Source organism: Rutidosis leptorrhynchoides, chromosome 6, assembly GCF_046630445.1.
Source record: "Rutidosis leptorrhynchoides isolate AG116_Rl617_1_P2 chromosome 6, CSIRO_AGI_Rlap_v1, whole genome shotgun sequence".
NCBI classification, from domain to species: Eukaryota; Viridiplantae; Streptophyta; class Magnoliopsida; order Asterales; family Asteraceae; genus Rutidosis; species Rutidosis leptorrhynchoides.
The window spans coordinates 124,517,300-124,537,950 of NC_092338.1; positions in this window are offsets into that span (position 1 = coordinate 124,517,300).

A 20,651-nucleotide genomic window follows, 5' to 3' on the forward strand; every position below is an offset into this window, starting at 1 on the left:
GGACTTAGAACTTATTAACTGCTACTTTAGTACTCACCATCGGCCGTTAGTCAAGGACCTCCGACCGACAGTCAAGGACCATCGACCGATTGTCACACCTTCGGCCGACACTCTTTGTTACAGAATTTTTTAATACTTCACTTAATCAAACTTAATTAATTAAAATGTCAGACACTAATGAACAAGTGGCTAACGAATACAGTGCTTTAGTGTTGCTCCTGGACTTCAAAAATTAATACTTTCCGAAAGTGAGTCTGGAACTACCAATAAGGTCCCAAAATTTGATAATCTGAAAGACTTTTTGGACTGAAAAACATGGTTTACGATATATCTGAATGGTATCGATTCTAGACTATGGGAGTTTATTGAGACTGAGTATGTGTGGCCAAACGGAGCAGATGGTGAACCAAAGGAAACTTCACAGTTTAATCCTGCTGAGCGTGAACAGTATAATTTGGAATGTAGGTGTTACGCACAGCTCACACAGTCACTGTCTAAGGAAATATTCCCGTAGTTCAAAAACAGGAACAAGACTTCGTACACTCTTTGGCTTTCTCTTCAATCAGCCACAGAGGGTACAGCTACTTATCGTGCCACTAAAGGTAAAGTTTTAAAGGATGAATGGAGAGTGTTTGCGGCTCTTCCATCAGAGACTCTTGGACAGACTTTGGAGAGATATCGATTACTGGTTGCTGAAATGGCAGATTATGGGATAGAAGTGCCTGATGATAAGGCAGTTAGGTTTGTAACGACCCGCCCAAAACGTCATTGACGGCGTCGTCAACTTAGGTCCCGTAACGTGGTCATAGTCCTTAAATGAGACGCGTTTGACCAAAATTATGTCGCATTCATTTGAAACGTGTATGACTTGCAAAGTTTAAGTTTACAAAAGTATAAAGTATTATTGAAATAACTTGCGACATAATATAAGTTGAAAATCAAGAGTGTTATCAATAGCGTATGCATGTAAACTTTAAGTTTGAATCCGAAGGTGCTATCACTAGCGAATGCATGTATGATTGGCCCCAAGCAAGTAATCAAAGTGTGCGAAAGCATGTATCAAGTAGCCAAGTATGAACCTGAGAAACATATAGAAAACTGTCAACGAAAAACGTTGGTGAAATCATAGGTGTATTAGTAAACGTTGTTTTTGAACCACAAGATTTTGTATTTCCATAACATTGATTATCTAAATCGTTTGCATTCCAAAAGTACGTTCGCGAGCACCCAATTATCAAAACTTAACTGTTTTGTACCCTGTTACGTAGTGTTAGAACATACACTATACTCGAAAATATATTTCATCTGCTAACGGTAGCGAACCGTTCGAATGAGGGCTCATCAAGCCCATGTGATCACATAACATAAGTTCACGTTTACACCCTGCAAGTGTAAATTGAATTGAGGCTTTTTGTTCTAACTCACCGTGGAATGTTTGTTTTCGTACTTGTGTTCAAAGTATAAAAGTATAAACCGTATATGTTTCTCATCCCATGATTTAAAGTATAAAAGTTGTTGAAAAGATGGGACTATGATCTCACCTCGGGTGCACGAGTATAAATGTACTTCACAAAGTAAACGTGTGCATGAAAGTTGCTTAGTCTTGACCTAAACAAGTAAGTTGTATCAATTAAACGGTTACGACACAAGGTCGGGCGAAATGTGTTCAATTAATCCTATGGCTCGTTACAACTCGATTAATATAGTATGTGAATCACGTTGTCAAGTTTCATGCAAGAATCAAGTATAAAAGAAGATTAGAAAGATTGCATAAGTATTTGGTTAAGTTTGACTAAAATTCAAACTTGGTCAAAGTCAAAGTCAACGGGGTCGGGTCGGGTATCCTACAATTTTTCTATGAAAGATAAGCATATATAAGTATGTTGGCCAAGTTTCATGTTAATCGGACATGTATAGCATAGAGGGAATTAAACAAAAATGTGAATTTTTGGACAGCCGGGGCCCGGAGCGCCGCTCAAGGCCCCCGGAGCGCCGCTCAGAGTGTCTGTTCAGCAATTCTGGGCAGTTTGAACACTTAATGCACGAATCCAACTTCAAACAACCATAACTAATGAACCGTAAACATTCAAAACACGTATCTTATATCGTTGAAAAGGTATTTTGACGAGGAATACAACTAAACACGTTTCATTTACCAAAAAAATCATTTACAAAAATCAGAATCCTCGTCGAATGATCGTTAATAGTTCATTATCAAAGTTTCAAGTTCATAAAATGCATTTCATGATTCGGGAATCCAATTTACACATACGATTTCGAAGGTAATTAAACATATAATACAACAAAACACTTACTAACAAATTCATAGCATTCAAAGCATCAAAGGTTCATTTTAAAGTTCATCAAACCCTAACCAAGAATCATGAATTCAACCAATTTGTAAATGAAGCTTTTCTAAATCAACCTACATACCAAAACGAAGCTAACGATGCTAGTAACACATTTAATACATGCACTTTAACATTTAAACAACATTTAATCATCCAAAACTCAAGATTAAACACACCCATTTTAAGTTCATGCTAGTTTATGCAAAACAACAAGATCGAGCAAATAAATCACATATTCATGTTAGACTCGAGCCATAGACACTAACTAACACCATTTCAAGTCTATAAAACGAATTTAGAGAAATCTAGAGTTTTTTGAAACCTTACCCCAAGAAGTGAAATTGGTACCAAATTGAAGAGGATGATGCAAGGATCACAAATATGTAATTTGTTTTGATATTTGCTTGCTTGAATTAAAATAGATGATGAATCTTGAAGATGTTAAAAATGGGTTCTTGGTAACTAGAGAGAAAGAGATGATGAGGAGGTGAAGTGGAAGTGAATGAATGGATGAGATGGTGGGTTGACTAGTTGACCTAGTCAACTAGTTTGCCAACTAGCCAACTTCGGTACCTCAAGTTTAAAACGGGCGCGTGAATTAACCAAATGAATTATTTTAAATACGCAAGAATAAACGATGGATGTTAAAATTAAATAACGAAAAATATTGGAAACACTTATTAACGGGGGATACGAATTTATATAACAAAAGATATTATCTAAAAAAAGACGAGCGTTAAAAAAATTTGACAGAAAAATGCGGGATGTTACAAGGGTTTTGAAAGATGGTCTTCCTGAAAGATGGAACAATGAAATTGAAAAAATTCAGAACAGGTACATTGCGTCAGGTCATACACTAACATTGACCGCCTTTAGATCTAAGTTAATGGAAAAGGATATCCAAGTTGAAGCAAAGAGAAAGAGGCTTGGTACTATAGCTGCTTCTTCCACTATTGGGTCATCTTCTGGGGTTCATGCTCCATTACAGACAGCGTACATCTCAACCAACGTTGCACAGACATCGGCACCACAGTCAACGTTTGGTTATTTCCATGCTAAATCTCAAGCTCAGAACTCTACAGTTAAAATGATTGAGTCTTCTCCGATACAACAGACTCAGACACCAGTGTTTCAAACAGAGAATATTAAGAAGAGGTCTCTAGAATCGATTCAGGAGGATATGGCACTGGCAGCTATAGTTTTCAACTCGTACAATGACATGATTAGTGGTCAAATAATTAATGGTCATCTTGAGAATGAAGATTATGACCAAATTGATGAGGATGAGATTGAGAGAATGGACATATTCTATGGTATGGGTAGTATTGTTAGACGAGCTAGAAAGTATTTGAAGAGAACATGTCAAAGAACATTGAGCTTAAATTTGGTTTTGACATGTCCAAGATCAGGTGCCACAACTGTGATTGTGACGATCGCTCCAAATCCACTTTGGACGAATACATCATTCATTGATTTCATAGTGAGGTTTTGACCTCTATATGATACGTTTTGTAAACATTGCATTCTTTTAAAAAGGCACACCATAAATGAATATATAAATCCAAGGTTTTCGACGTCTGATGATTTCTACGTATAGACAATTATCGTATATAATAGTTTACAATACTACATCCGTTGACAATGCAGTCAAAATAAGATACACGGTGATGATTTTGTGAATGCAAAGTTTTCTTGAATAAAGCATGTATGACTCCATGCACATAGCTTGTATAACGTATAAGCGAACAGCGGAAGACTTCTAGAAACCCGAGAATAAACATGCTTAAAAGTGTCAACACAAAGGTTGGTGAGTTCATAGTTTTAATGTTACACATAAATCGTATGTAAAGGTGGATCTCAAGATTTCAGTTGTTTCTTCCAGAAATGTTTATCAAATGATTCTACGTAAAAGAGCACCCTCGTAACTAAACTTAACGTATATATAATTTGTACCCTTTGTATAATCATCTTAATAATACACGCAAACCAACGTGTACGCTTCTCAAATAGCATACGTCCGTTAAAAGGCTAGTGCTCTAGCTCGGACGGGGATATCAAGCCCTATGGATCCATATATAACTACTCGCGCCCACCAGTTCTTATAACCGGCAGTTACTAGTTACCAAAGCTAAGGGATTTTCGGTTCAAACTCAGTGTAGAATTTAGTATGTACTTGTATCCATTGCGTTTAAAATAAAGTGCATGTATTCTCAGCCCAAAAATAAAGATTGCAAAAGCAATTAAAAAGGGAGCATATAAAACTCACCTTAGCAGCACATAAGGTCATTTACCAAAAAGTGACCGAAACTCGAAATACAAAATTAACCGTAGATCTCAACCTATAGAACATATGTTGATCAATACATGTCTAATAAGCTAGGTTGGGTCATAGTGTATCACAATCCTAATGCTTGAGATTGACATACAAAAGTTATCAAAAGTCATTTCAAAAAGTCAACATGACCCAATATGATCTTTTAAAATCTATACTATAGTTTGAATGATCATGGTAATCGAAAATAGTTTAACATTTCACATGGTTTCCCAATTCTTGAATAATTAGACTATAGTTTTATAAAGCTTTAAAATATGATAAAACAGTCAATTTTGACAATAGTTCAACAAATCGAGACGTGCCTTATATAGAAATTCATTTACTCGATTAGTAATATTTGAAAATCCAAATTATCAATCTTATAAAAAAGTTGTTTAAATATCAATTGCAGATTCAAAAGCAATTTCAATTAATGTTAATCATAATTCAGTTGTCCATATCTTTTAATTCGTTCATCGAAATTACGCGATCTCTAAATGAAAAGTTATTAATTTTTCGCCAGCTTTCCAAAAACATGCATATCATATACCTTATATCATTAATATATGTATTAAATTTGTGATCTATTATAAACTATTTAACGACAAAATTAATCGTACTAGCATGCATAATCCTATATACTCGAGCACTAGTCAGGGATATACTATTAATATATAATAGATAAGATATAAATGCTTACGTATCAATATTTTGATTCAATATTGTAGGAAAGTACGTAGACGCAACGGAGATGGTAAATACTAGTTTGACTCATGAGCAAAACCTTTGAACAATACCCAAAACCTCTTTAGTAATAACCCATAGTTTCCTTAGCTCTATCCCGCTTGAAAACCCATTTTGAAAGTGACACGCTCATGACCTCATCGTAGTATTTTAAGTGATATAATTAGTAATAATAATAATACTACTAATAATAATAAAATAAATAATAATAATAAACTTTATAATAATAATAATAATAATAATAATATTAATAATATTAATAATATTAATAATATTAATAATATTAATATAAATAAAAAATAATAATAATATTACAGAGGGAGTAGCATATGTGTAAACAAAACTCGAGCAGAAACTGGCCTTTTATAGGCAACTTTTTAGAATATGATGCCCATGCGATCGCATGGGTTTTTAGTGTATTTTTCATGCAATCGCATGGCCGCCTGATCCAGCTCAAAATGTTTTTGTTTTCTTGTTTGTCGACATATTATTATATAATATATATAATATATATAATTTAAATAATTAATTATATATTATATTAAATTCATGTGCATAGTTGACTTGTAATTTTCGTTCCGATGACTCATACGTTGTCACTCGACTTATGTCCCGGTTCCGGTTTCTCGAACGCATTTTCGTACGCTTAGAAAACTCGCAATTTACGTTTTGTGACTCGTACCTTTGTCAAAATATAGTCTTAAATTATCAATAAACTATATCATTCAAAGTATATCTTAAACTTTTGAGTGTTTTGGTCATTTACTTCTATAAATCATTGTCTCGCTATTTGTTAATATATATATAATAACAAATCGTTTTATGACCAAGTTAATATATATTTTCAACATTCATAAACACGTTTTAAATATACGTCGCAAGTTATTCACATAATTAATATTCCAACTTATCATATATATTCAAATAAATATTTAAACCAATAAGTTTAATGTACGGTATCAAACAATTAATACATTGTTACGTTTTCAAGTTATAGTATATATATATATGTATCTATATACATATAATTGTTCGTGAATCGTCAAGAACAACCGAAAGGTATTTGAATATATGAAAGTAGTTCAAAAATTTTGAGATTCAGTTTTACAGACTTTGCTTATCATGTCGGAAATGTTAATCATACAAAGATTAAGTTTAAATTTGGTCAGAAATTTCTGGGTCATCACAGTGATGAACTTGGTCATTTTAAGAGGACGTGTACAAGACCACCCAAGCCTGGTTTTCATGATCCATTTCAAACTACAACCATTGAAGTGAATCCAAAGTAAGTGAGTTTAAATGTGGAGAAAGATGCTACAACAACTGGTCAATCCAAAGCATTGACTACTACTTATGCAGATGAGGTGTGTGATTGGTCTATTTCGGTAGAGACTGAGAAATCCAATGTTGTCTTTGTGGGTAAAAGTGAAGCTGAGATTGAGGAAGAAAGGATTGTGAGAAGAAATGCTGGGTGTATGGGTAAAGATAATCCTGATTGTGCATGCTATGTGTGCAAATGTGACGCTAGAATGAAAAGGGTAGAAGAGGTAATGAAGATGTGTCTTAAGAAGAGAATCAAGGATCTGCTGTATGATAAGTTCCGCAAAGCTAAGGACTTTTCTGATCTTGAGTTTACTATTGATTCTTCAGATGACGATGAATCCATGGGAATGAGCTGTCATACGGGTACCTGGTTTAGAAAAGAGTTTGTGCACTTGATCAACGGTGATGTTAAAGGTACAGATGAGAAGATAGTTATGCTGAAGAGTTCTGATAGTTCTGCTAAAGTTGAGGGCAAAGGAGGTTATGATACTGATTATTCGGACAGTACAAGTTCAGAATCAGAGTCAGAATTAGATGCAAATTCGCAGATTGGTAGAAATGATTACGCGCTCATGGCTAACACGTCCAGTAATGACAAGGCATGTAATGATTCAGCTTCCATTTGTTATAAATGCATTGACCTTGAACAGGAAATAGCTAGACTTGAATGTGTAGTTTCTAAGCTTAATGAGATACCTGCTACTTGTGAAACTTGTCCGAAACTTAGACTTGAACTTAAGAATTTGAGTCTAGAAAATCAGACAAATAGGAAGAACTATGATGATGCTCTTTACTACCTTAATAAGCAGAAAGAGTATGTTGATGTCATTAAGTCCTTAGAGAATCAGGTAGGTCACTTAAAATCAACTATTGTAGATGATGAGAAAGTGATTCATCTGTATTTGAGCCAGATAAAAGCACTTAAGGTAGAAAAAGATTCATATAAGTTAAAGTATGAATCAAAAAAGGCTAGGATTGATAATTAGCAGAGAATGTCATACGTGACACAAACTTTTAAACATCCTAAAAGCCAAGGGATAGGTTATGATCAGGTTGCCCCACCGCTTATGCATGACTATGTTAATAATCCTGTTGAGAAGAGTAAGGATCAGGTTGTAGAACCGAAGTATGGTAAGTCTAAGAAAAGGCCTGTTAAGAGTACAAGTAAGGATGCTGAGAGTAAGAAACCCTTAGATGTTGTCTATGAGACGGAGTCCGACACTGATGTCGACACCGAAAAGGACAGCAAACCTTTTGTACTTGTGACTAAACCCATCACGATTTTAAATAATCCAAAGAATGAGGCTAATAGGAGTGAGAGTCGGAAGACTCAGATAAAGAGTGTTAGAAAACCAAAACAGATTAGGAAGAAAAACACTCAGCTCACTTCTGTTAAGCTTGTTAAGGATGGTAGTACTTTGAATTCATAGGTTGTTAATCCTAAAGCTGAACATCCATCAAAAGGTGAGAGTTCCAATTCTGGAAGCGTGACGAAATATGTTCTACCTAATCATCGACAGACTGTTAAACAACAAGTCTCGTCATCCCCTACAACTAGACAACAGACTACACCACCTAGGAGACAATCTTCACCTACTAGACATCAATTATTTAATGCTGATAATTTTGATAATGTCAACTATTTCAATTGTGGGATGTTGGGACACAGGGCTGTGAATTATAAATCCATTAGACAGATACCACATAGGAAGATTAATGTTAGTCCTAAACGTGCTTTCAACAGAAGATCATTTTCACCTGTGTTTAAATCTACTTATGTGCAAACAAATGAAACAAAAGTTCTGCAAACAAATGATTATTACAGGAAACCATTACCGAAAAATGCTATTTGGAAACGTCAATCAGAAGTTAAGGGTGTCCAAAATTATGAAGGTCCTTCTGGATCTAAGGGACAATTGGTGAATTGCCAGTGGTTGGCGTTGATGGGAAACCCACTGCCATTAGGGCATGGGTGGCCCTTTCTAACTAATCTCCTTATTTTAATGTGAAGGTCGCCTACAATCCACGCTGCAATACATGGATTATTGATAGTGGGGCATCCAGGCACATGACAGGGAACTTGTCATTGCTTTGAAATGTTAAAACAGTGAATGGAGGACCAGTTTCTTTTGCAGGTAGTGAAGGAGGTTTTATTACTGCACAAGGGGTGATAGCAAATGAGAATGTCAGCTTTGATAAAGTAAATTTTGTGGAGCAGATGTCGAACAATCTGCTCTCAGTTTAACAGGTTGCTGAAAAAAGTATACAGTTGCTTTTGATGACAAGTTGTGTTATATTTTGAAGAAAGAATTTGTAATTGTTGAAGACATGATTTTGATGACCGCTCCAAGGTGCAAGGATCTCTATATTCTTGATATGCGTAAGGCTCATATTAAAGTAGCAACAGGCCATTAGGCTTTTGTTTCCTAGGCCACTGAACAAGAGTCTATTATTTGGCACAAACGTATGGGTCATCTGAGTCTAAGGAAGATGAATAACCTAGTCCACAACGGACTAGTTAATGGTGTGAATGTTAAAAGTTTTCATATTCCTGAAGGGTGTCTTCCGTGTAAACAAGGGAAACAGACTAAGAAGTCACATGCTACCAAGAAACATCATTCTGTAAATATTCCTTTAGAGTTGTTGCATATGAATCTCTTTGGTCCGGTTATTTGTAAGACTATCACTGGAGAGTCATACTGCTTGGAGGTTACAGATGAGTATTCACGTTTCTCTTGAGTTGTGATGCTGAAGCATAAATCAGATACTTTCGAGCACATTAAAATTTTGATTCTGAAGCTTGGAAGTTTGTATAAGTTTAAAGTTAGAAAGATTCGTACTGACAATGGTACAGAATTCAAGAATAATCGGATGCTGTTGTTTTGTAATGAAAAGGGGATACAGCAACAGTTCAGTCCTGCTTATATGCCACAGTCAAATGGTGTAGCTGAAAGAAAGAATAGGACGTTAATTGAGACCGCAAGAACTATGCTAGCTGATTCGTGTTTACCCATTATTTTCTGGGGTGAAGCCGTGAGTACAGCGTGCTATGTGATGAACAGAGTTCTAGTGATGAAAAGACATGGCAAAACTTATTATGAACTGTTACACAAGAGAAAGCCTAACATTAAACATCTTGAACCCTTTGGTGCTCCTTGTACTATTCTGGTACGAGACACAGGAGGGAAATTTAATTCAAAGGTTGTCTCTAGTATCTTCTTGGGCTATGGGAATCCGAATAAGCGAGTGTACAATACTGAATCTAAGTGTGTTGAAGAATGTTTTGAGGTTGATATTCAGCGTAACGCTCCAGCTCGTGTTAGTAAAGGGTTCGCATGGCAGTTTGAATATGATAAATTGTTTGATTCTTTCAATCTTCCACCAGAAGTTACTGATGAAGATGTGATAACTCAGATGCTATTTGATTCACAAAACTCTACTGAAGATGTCATTACTATTCCACCGCAAGTTCAGAATCCGATTTCTTGCTTGCAACCAAGTCCGTAGAGTGTTTGAGGTAATACTTATTCAAATGTAGATGGAGTAGTAGATACTAATGAAGACAGTGAGTCAGAAGAAGATGAGGGAGTTAATCGGACAGATTGACAGAGGAACATCTTAATCCTATTTATAATCAACCACCAACTGTAACAGTGCCTGAACAGCTGACTGAAGCATGAGGTGTACGTAGATCAAACTGTGTTATCATGCCTCCAAAATTTCTAGATGATTATTTTGTAGATACAAAGGACATCCCTCATATTGGCATTCCTCATGCCAAGACTAATGAAGCATCTACGTCTGAAGTTCCTACTACATCTGATGTTCTTGTGGTAAGTGAAAGTCCAACAACAGCAGAAGATGTTGAAACATAGAGTGCAAATGTGGTAACAGCTTTCTATTCCTCGTTAAATATGACAGGGAGAGTATTTGTGCATGCTCACTCATGCTATGTGTGTCAGATTGAACTGAAAGATGCCTTTGAGGCATTGAAATATGATGAGTGGGTTAGTGCAATGCAGGAAGAGTTGTTACAATTTAAACATTTGAAAGTTTGGAGACTAGTCATTCCACCACATGGTTGTGAACCCTATGGTCTTCGATAGGTGTTGAAGAATAAGAAAGATGAACAGGGTATCGTCATCAGAAACAAAGCTAGATTTGTGGTAAAGGGATACCAACAAACCCCTGAGATTGACTATGATGAGGTATTTGCTCCGGTAGCAAGGCTGGAAGCAATTAGAATTTTCTTAGCTTTTGCATCCTTCATGGGATTTAAAGTATATCAGATAGATGTGAAAAGTGCATTTTTGTATGGAGAGATTAATGAGAAGGTTTATGTTAAACAACCACCTGGTTTCGAAGATCCTCATTTCCCAGAAAAGGTTTATCGACTTGAAAAGGCACTTTATGGTATTCACCAAGCTCCTAGAGCATGGTATGCCACGTTGTCCAACTATATACTTAAAAATGGTTTTTGAAGAGGTATCATTGATCAGACTCTTTTCATCAAGAAAAAGGGATAACATCTTATGTTAGTGCAGGTTTATGTCGATGATATCATCTTTGGGTCAACGGATCAGGGAATGGTTGATGAGTTTGAGAAGGTCATGCAGCGGAAGTTCAAAATGAGTTCCATGGGAATTATAAAGTTTTTCTTTGGTTTGCAGGTAGCTCAGACGGATAAAGTCGTCTTCTTGCATCAGACCAAGTATGTTGCTGATATCCTGAAGAGCTTTCAAGTGGAAGCAGAAAGACCAGCTAAGACTCCGTTGTCAGTAAATCATGGGATCTCACCTGATTGTGAGGGTGCTAAAGAGGATCCTACATTATACAGGGTAATCATAGGTTCTCTAATGTATCTTACAGCTTCTTGACCAGACATTATCTTTGCGGTTTGCATGTGCGCTCGGTATCAGGGAAATCCTAATGTTCATCACATGTTTGTGGTTAAGAAGATTCTGAGGTATTTGAAAGATACACCGAGTTTAGGGTTATGGTATTCGTGTGAGGATGGTTTTGATCTCACAGCATATAGTGATTCTGACTATGGTGGTTGCAAGAAAGATTTTAAGTCAACATCTGGGGGTTGTCAATTCCTTGGCAACAAACTAGTAACCTGGTAGTGTAAGAAGTAGACAACAGTGGCTCAGTCCACTTGTGAAGCAGAATATATTGTCACGGCCAGCTGTACATCACATGTTATCTGGATTCAACAGCAACTACGTGACTACGGTTTGCATATTTCTAACACTCCTATTTATGTTGATAATACTGCTGCTATAGCTGTCACTAAAAATCCCGTAAATCATTCTAAAATGAAACATATAGGGATTAAATACCATTTCATTAGAGATTTCTATGAGAAGAAGTTAATAGATGTAGTGCAGATAGACACTACAACCCAAAGGACTGATCTCTTCATTAAAGCTTTTGATAAACCACGCTTTGATTACTTGTTAAAAGAAATAGGTATTAAATTGTTGAATGACGTGGTTCCTGAAAGTAAGGTTCCTAACACAGAGGAACCTAACAAAGAGACTGAGTTGTGAATGCCTTAAAACTGCTTGTATAGTATGTGTAGTTTTGCATAATAGTTTGTAGTTCATTTGCATGATTTCTTTTTGTTTGCATGATAGATAATTGTTTTCTGATGGTACTGCATGCTTGTTTATGTTTTTAGTTAGTTTTTATGCTTTTGTACAGAGAAAATCGAAAAGTCATAAAAATCATAAAACTAGAAAATCAAATAAAAAGTTGAAAACTAGAAAATCCATAAAAATTGGAAAACCCTGAAAATGAGTTGCTTATTCTGTCTGTGGGGAAATGATTGTGATAATGCTAAAAACGAACATATATTTCATAGCATTATTCCTCAAGAAAGACAAGCTTTTAGTTGCAATTGTCCTATTTACAAGTGATATTCGTTTAAATAATAAAAGGTGAAGACAAAAGACAGATTCGACGAATTGAAGACGCAAACGACCAAAAAGCTCAAAAGTACAAAATACAATCAATGAGGTTCCAATTATTGATAAGAAATGTCTCAAAATTACAAGAGTACAAGATTCAAAACGAAAAGTACAAGATATTAAATTGTACGCAAGGACGTTCAAAAATCCGGAACCGAGACCAGAGTCAACTCTCAACGCTCGACGCAACGGACTAAAAATTATAAGTCAACTATGCATATGAATATAATATAATATATAATTAATTCTTAAAATTAATATATATATTATATTATATTTAAATAAACGTCGGCAGAAGAAAACAACCAAAAGTGGCTCTCCCCAGCTGGCCATGCGATCGCATGGCCTGGAAGGCATAAATCCATGCGATCGCATGAGCCCCTTTTCCAGATCACAGGCCTATAAAAATCGAGCTTTGGTGCACCATTTTTCAATCCATAATATCAATCTCTCTATCTATATACGTAGTATATATTTATATTTATATTTTAATTTTAATTTTAATTTTAATTCTAATAATAAGGGTATGTTAGCGAATGTTGTAAGGGTGTAAGTCGAAATTATGTCCGTGTAACGCTACGCTATTTTTAATCATTGTAAGTTATGTTCAACCTTTTTAATTTAATGTCTCGTAGCTAAGTTATTATTATGCTTATTTAATCCGAAGTAATCATGATGTTGGGCTAAAAATATCAAATTTGGGTAATTGGGCTTTGTACCATAATTGGGGTTTGGACAAAAGAACGACACTTGTGGAAATTAAACTATGGGATATTAATGGGCTTTATATTTGTTTAACTAAATGATAGTTTGTTAATGTTAATATAAAGATTTACAATTGGACGTCCCTATAAATAACCATATACACTCGATCGGACACGATGGGCGGGGTATTTATATGTACGAATAATTGTTCATTTAACTGGACACGGGAATGGATTAATAGCCACTAGAATTAATAAAACAGGGGTGAAATTATGTACAAGGACACTTGGCATAATTTATAATAAAGTATTAAAACCTTGGGTTACACTCAGTTGACATCCTGGTGTAATTATTAAACAAAGTATTAAAATCTTGTTACAGTTTAAGTCCCCAATTAGTTGGAATATTTAAACTTCGGGTATAAGGATAATTTGACGAGGACACTCGCACTTTATATTTATGACTGATGGGCTGTTTTGGACAAAAACCAGACAGATATATTAAATAATCCAGGACAAAGGACAATTAACCCATGGGCATAAAACTAAAATCAACACGTCAAACATCATGATTACGGAAGTTTAAATAAGCATAATTCTTTTATTTCATATTTAATTTCCTTTATTTTATATTTAATTACACTTCTAATTATAGCACTTTTATTTATTGTTATTGTATTTAATTGTACTTTTAATTATCGTACTTTTTAATTATCGCAAGTTTATTTTATCGCACTTTTATTTATCGCAATTTCATTATCATTATTTACTTTACGCTTTAAATTAAGTCTTTTATTTATTTAATATTTTACATTTTGTTTTAACTGCGACTAAAGTTTTAAAATCGACAAACCGGTCATTAAACGGTAAAAACCCCCCTTTAAAATAATAATATTACTTATATATATATATTCGTATTTTTATAAATTAAACTAATATAGCGTTAAGCTTTGATTAAAAGATTTTCCCTGTGGAACGAACCGGACTTACTAAAAACTACATTACTATACGATTAGGTACACTGCCTATAAGTGTTGAAGCAAGGTTTAAGTATATCCATTCTATAAATAAATAAATATCTAGTGTAAAATTGTATCGTATTTAATAATATCTCCTAGTAAAATTTAAGCTATTTTATATACACCTCGCATAACATCAAGTATTTTTGGCGCCGCTACCGGGGAGACATCTAGCTTAAAAGCCGGAAGCGCAACGCTAATATAAAAAAAAAATTTACGCTTTTGTAAAAATACGTTTTAATATATTCGAAAATATAAAAAGAAAACAAAAATATAAATATTTTTAAGAGTTTGTTAAATATTTAAGTTCTATAAAAGTTTATTTATCTTTATTTTATAAAAATATAAGTTTTATTTAATTTATATAAATATATTCCATAAATATATAAAACAGAAAATTCAACACAAAAAAAAAATAAATAAAAACACTCGAGTCCAGTACTGTAGCAGCCCACACTGTGGCCCGAAACCCTAGCCCATGCGATCGCATGGCTGGATAACTTAGGACTCATGCGATCGCATGAGCCCGTCTGACACGCCACAGTTGACTGAGTACTGCATTAATTACGGTTTATAATTATTATTATTATATTTAAACCCTAATTAGGTTAGATTAGTTAAATATTTAATTTAGTTATTTATTTAATTTGTATTTTTAAGTTTAATTAGTTTTATAAAATATAAAATTAATAGTTTTATAAAATAAATAATATAAAAATAATATTTTTATAAAAATTGTACTTTTTACAACTTTTAGTATATTTTTATATTTTATCCCTTTTTAATTGTTTTAGCGTAACTTTTGTAATTTTTGCTCGTATTTATTTTTAATTCATAGTTTTTGCCATAGTTATTTTTATTTCTAGATTTTTAGGCTTTGCCGTAAAATCCCTTAAGTGCTTTTTCTTTAGACTAAGATTTAAGTGCTTTAGAATTCTGCGATGTTTTTTTAAGTTTTAATACCTTTTTGAGATATTGCCATTTGGGATTTAGTTTTTCCTGTAAGCTTTAATATTTTTAGACACCTTTTACCTATGTATCAATTATCATTCCAATTAGTAAACTCAATTTGCGATTATAATTTTAAGTTAGTGATAGTAATAAGGTTGGGTTAGTCGAGTTTTTTTTTTTTTTTTTTTTTTTAAGTTTTATAGTCATTTTTTTTCTTTCTTATTTTTCGACGCCTTTTATTTTTTCGATCTTTTCTTTTTCGACCTTTTTCGACGCGCTCTTTTTCTTTCTTATTTCTCGCCATTCTAGTTTTAGGACATAGATTTTTATTCTACTTCTTATCTAAATTTCTTAAAATTACAAAAATTTATTTTAAGTGGTTAAATTGATAGACATCAAAATTTTCTGGTTCGTAGTAATAGTTGGATTTGTACGTGGACCGGGTTATTGGAGCCAAACAGTCCTCAATTATATTGAGACCAAACGAATCCTGCCTCTCTGCTGCATCTTTTGGCTATTCGAAACGTGGGCAAAATCAGAAAAGTCTATTAATTGGATAACTTATATAATTTTTTCTTTCCTTTTAAAAACTAATAGGATATTCAGTGAATGCACCGAGCAAGACGTTCACCACCTTTTGTACGTTCACCACCTGTAACTCGATCAAGACATCTAGCAAATATTACCGCCATTGATTTTTTTTTTAGAATCATCATCCAGTCGACCAAGTACTCCAATTCAAATTTTCGATAATCCATTTTTTGAACCCGACCTCACAATTGAGAATCCGGATAATATTCAGGGACAATTCATAGATCCTGAACCATTAAATTTTCCTCCGGAACCACCAATCATTCAAACAGAGATTGTTGAGGAACGAACCATTAAATCTGAATCCTCTAGTGATTCGGATTCAACAAATTCAATCATGGAAAATCTGGAACCTTTAAGTATGGAAGACCGAATGAGAGCTAAATGCACTGGCCAAGGTCACGCAATTACTCATCCAGACATTAATGCGCCAGATTATGAAATCAAAGGACAAATTCTACATATGGTGACTAATCAATGCCAATTTAGTGGTGCGCCGAAGGAAGATCCAAATGAACATCTTCGTACCTTTAATAGGATCTGCACACTATTTGAAATAAGAGAAGTTGAGGATGAACAGATATATCTCATGTTATTTCCCTGGACTTTAAAGGGAGAAGCCAAAGATTGGTTGGAATCGTTACCTGAAGGGGCGATCGATACATGGGACGTTTTAGTTGAAAAATTTCTTAAACAATTCTTTCCGGCATCTAAAGCCGTAAGACTTCAAGGAGAAATTGTTACGTTCACACAGAAGCCAAATGAAACTCTATATGAGGCGTGGACAAGATTTGGAAAGTTATTAAGAGGATGTCCGCAACATGGTTTAGATACATGTCAAATAGTACAAATATTCTACCAAGGATGCGACATCACTACAAGGAAAGACATCGATATAGCAGCTGGTGGTTCCATTATGAAGAAAACCGAAACTGATGCTTACAAAATTATTGATAACACTGCTTCCCACTCACATGAGTGGCACCAAGAAAAAGATATCGTTAGATCATCTAAAGCAGCTAGAGCCGATTCTAGCCATGACTTAGATTCTATTTCTGCAAAGATAGATGCTGTCGAGAGACGAATGGAAAAGATGACTAAAGATATCCACTCAATACGAATTAGTTGTGAGCAGTGTGGAGGACCACATTTGACAAAAGATTGTCTTAGTATTGAATTAACAATGGAACAAAGAGAGAATATTTCATACATAAACCAAAGGCCTGGAAATAATTATCAGAATAATTATCAACTGCCAAGACCGATTTACAATCAAAATCAGAATTATAACCGAAATATTCCATACAACAACCAACAAGGTCCTAGCAATCAACAAGTATCCAATAACACTTACAACCAGCAAAGACCTAATTTTCAAAACAAACCACCATAAACCGATGATAAAAAGTCGAATTTAGAAGATATGATGACGAAGCTAGTTGAAACTCAAACGCAGTTTTTCACATCTCAGAAACAAACTAATGAACAAAATGCTCAAGCATTTAGAAATCAACAAGCTTCTATTCAAAATTTGGAACAAGAAGTAAGTAACCTAGCAAGGTTAATAGGTGAAAGAAAACCGGGAAGTTTACTTAGTGATACAAATGCTAACCCCCGGAATGAAACAGCTAAAGCCATTACCACAAGAAGTGGTACAACACTTAAACCACCTGAAATACCTGTAACTTCTGATGAAGCTATTCCTACTCCACAAGAACCACAAGCTGATCAAGATAAGGAAAAAGAACCGGTAGTTGAAAAGGTTAATGAAGATAACACAGCTAAAGATAAACCTTATGTTAAACCATACCAACCACCACTTCCCTACCCAAGTAAAATGAAAAAAGAGAAACTTGAAGCCGAGCAATCCAAATTCTTGGATATGTTTAAACAGATAAATGTAAATCTTCCTTTCATTGATGTGATTTCAGGAATGCCTAGATATGCTAAATTTCTGAAAGATCTAATCTCCAATAGAAAGAAAATGGAAGAACTCTCGGCTGTTACTATGAATGCTAATTGTTCAGCAGTGCTGTTGAATAAGATACCAGAAAAACTATCTGATCCAGGAAGTTTCACAATTCCATGTTTTCTGGGTAGTCTTAGTTCAATAGAAGCATTGGCAGACTTAGGTGCTAGTATAAATTTAATGTCGTATTCACTATACGCTAAATTAGACCTTGGAGAATTGAAACCAACAAGAATAAGCATACAACTAGCCGATCGATCAATAAAATATCCTAGAGGGATAATGGAGAATATGCTAGTTAAAGTTGGTACTTTAGTATTTCCAGTAGATTTTGTTGTTCTGGACATGGAAGAAGATTCTCAAGTTCCTCTCATATTAGGAAGACCATTCTTAAACACGGCTAAAGCAATGATAGACGTGTTCGGTAAGAAATTGACCCTAAGTATAGAGAACGAGAGTGTTACCTTTTCAGTTGATAGAGCAATGCAACAACCGCAATCTGCAGATGATACATGTTATTATATTCAAACTATAGATTCACATGCAGAATTGTTAGAAGAATTTCCAGAATTACAAGGAACAGGATAATGTTCTTTAGGAGAAGGAACTGAACAAATTGATGAAGCTGAAATGTTAGCTACACTTATAGCTAATGGAAATGAACCAACAACAGAAGAAATTCAAATGCTAAAAGAAAAAGACAGATATCGATATAAATCATCGATAGAAGAACCTCCGAAATTAGAGTTAAAGCCACTTCCAAACCATTTGGAATACGCTTATTTACATGGTGAATCTGAATTACCTGTAATAATATCGTCTTCTCTTACTGAAAATGAGAAATCACAACTCATTTCTGTGTTGAAAGCTCATAAACCAGCCATTGCATGGAAGATTCATGATATTAAAGGAATAAGTCCTTCGTATTGCACACATAAAATTCTTATGGAAGAAGGTCATAAAACGTATGTGCAACGCCAACGAAGACTAAATCCGAATATGCAAGATGTAGTTAAAAAGGAAATTATTAAACTGCTAGATGCAGGTTTAATTTATCCAATCTCTGATAGTCCATGGATAAGCCCAGTTCAATGCGTGCCTAAGAAGGGTGGCATGACTGTCATTACAAATGAAAAAAATGAGCTTATTCCTACAAGGACTGTAACAGGATGGCGTGTATGTATTGATTATAGAAAATTAAATGACGCCACCAGAAAAGATCACTTTCCCTTACCTTTCATTGATCAAATGTTGGAAAGATTACCCGGAAATAGTTATTATTGTTTTCTTGATGGATTTTTCGGATACTTTCAAATTCCAATAGCACCCGAAGATCAAGAGAAAACCACATTCACGTGCCCTTATGGTACTTTTGCTTACAAACGCATGCCATTTGAACTTTGCAACGCCCCTGCAACCTTTCAAAGGTGCATGATGGCGATTTTTCACGACATGATAGAAGAATGCATGGAAGTTTTCATGGATGACTTTTCATTCTTCGGTGATACATTTGAATCATGTCTAGTTAATCTGGAACGAATGCTTATTAGATGCGAACAATCAAATCTAGTACTTAATTGGGAGAAATGCCATTTCATGGTTAAAGAAGGAATCGTTCTTGGACATAAAATTTCAAAAGAAGGAATTGAAGTGGATAGAGCTAAAGTAGATGTAATTGCTAAACTTTCACATCCCACCAATGTTAGAGGAGTTAGGAGTTTTCTAGGGCATGCCGGTTTTTACCGACGTTTCATAAAAGATTTTTCTAAAATTGCCACTCCTATGAATAAACTCCTAGAAAAGGATGCTCCATTCATCTTTTCAGATGAATGTATCAAATCTTTTAATATTCTTAAAGAGAAACTCACTAATGAGCCGATCATGATAACACCAAATTGGAATCTACCGTTTGAACTAATGTGCGATGCAAGTGATTTTGCAATGGGAACCGTTTTAGGACAAAGGATTGAAAAACGATTTCAACCTATATATTATGCTAGTAAGACGTTACAAGGAGCACAAACAAATTATACAACTACTGAAAAAGAACTCCTTGCTATTGTCTTTGCTTTTGACAAATTTCATTCATATCTCGTTCTAGCAAAAACGGTGGTCTATACCGACCATTCTGCTCTTAGATACCTATTTTCGAAACAAGATGCCAAATCAAGATTAATCCGTTGGATCTTACTCTTACAAGAATTCGATATTGAAATCCGAGATAAAAGAGGAGCAGAAAATCTCGCCGCTGATCATCTTTCTCGTCTTGAAAATCCTGAATTAGAAGTTCTAAATGAATCGGCCATACAAGACAACTTTCCTGATGAATATCTATTGAAGATAGATTATAATGAAATACCATGGTTTGCAGACTATGCAAACTACTTAGTATGTGGATTCCTTGAAAAGGGATTATCGTACCAAAAACGAAAGAAATTCTTCAGTGATATAAAACACTATTTTTGGGAAGATCCACATCTGTTTAAAAGCTGTCCCGATGGAATAATACGTCGATGTGTATTCGGAGATGAAGCTAGTAAAATTTTAAACCATTGTCACACAGGACCAACAGGAGGGCACTATGGGCCTCAACTAACAGCAAGAAAAGTTTATGATGCTGGATTCTATTGGCCTACAATTTACAAAGACGCACACCTTCTTTGCAAATCCTGTGATGCTTGTCAAAGGGCCGGAAAAATAAGTCAACGTGATG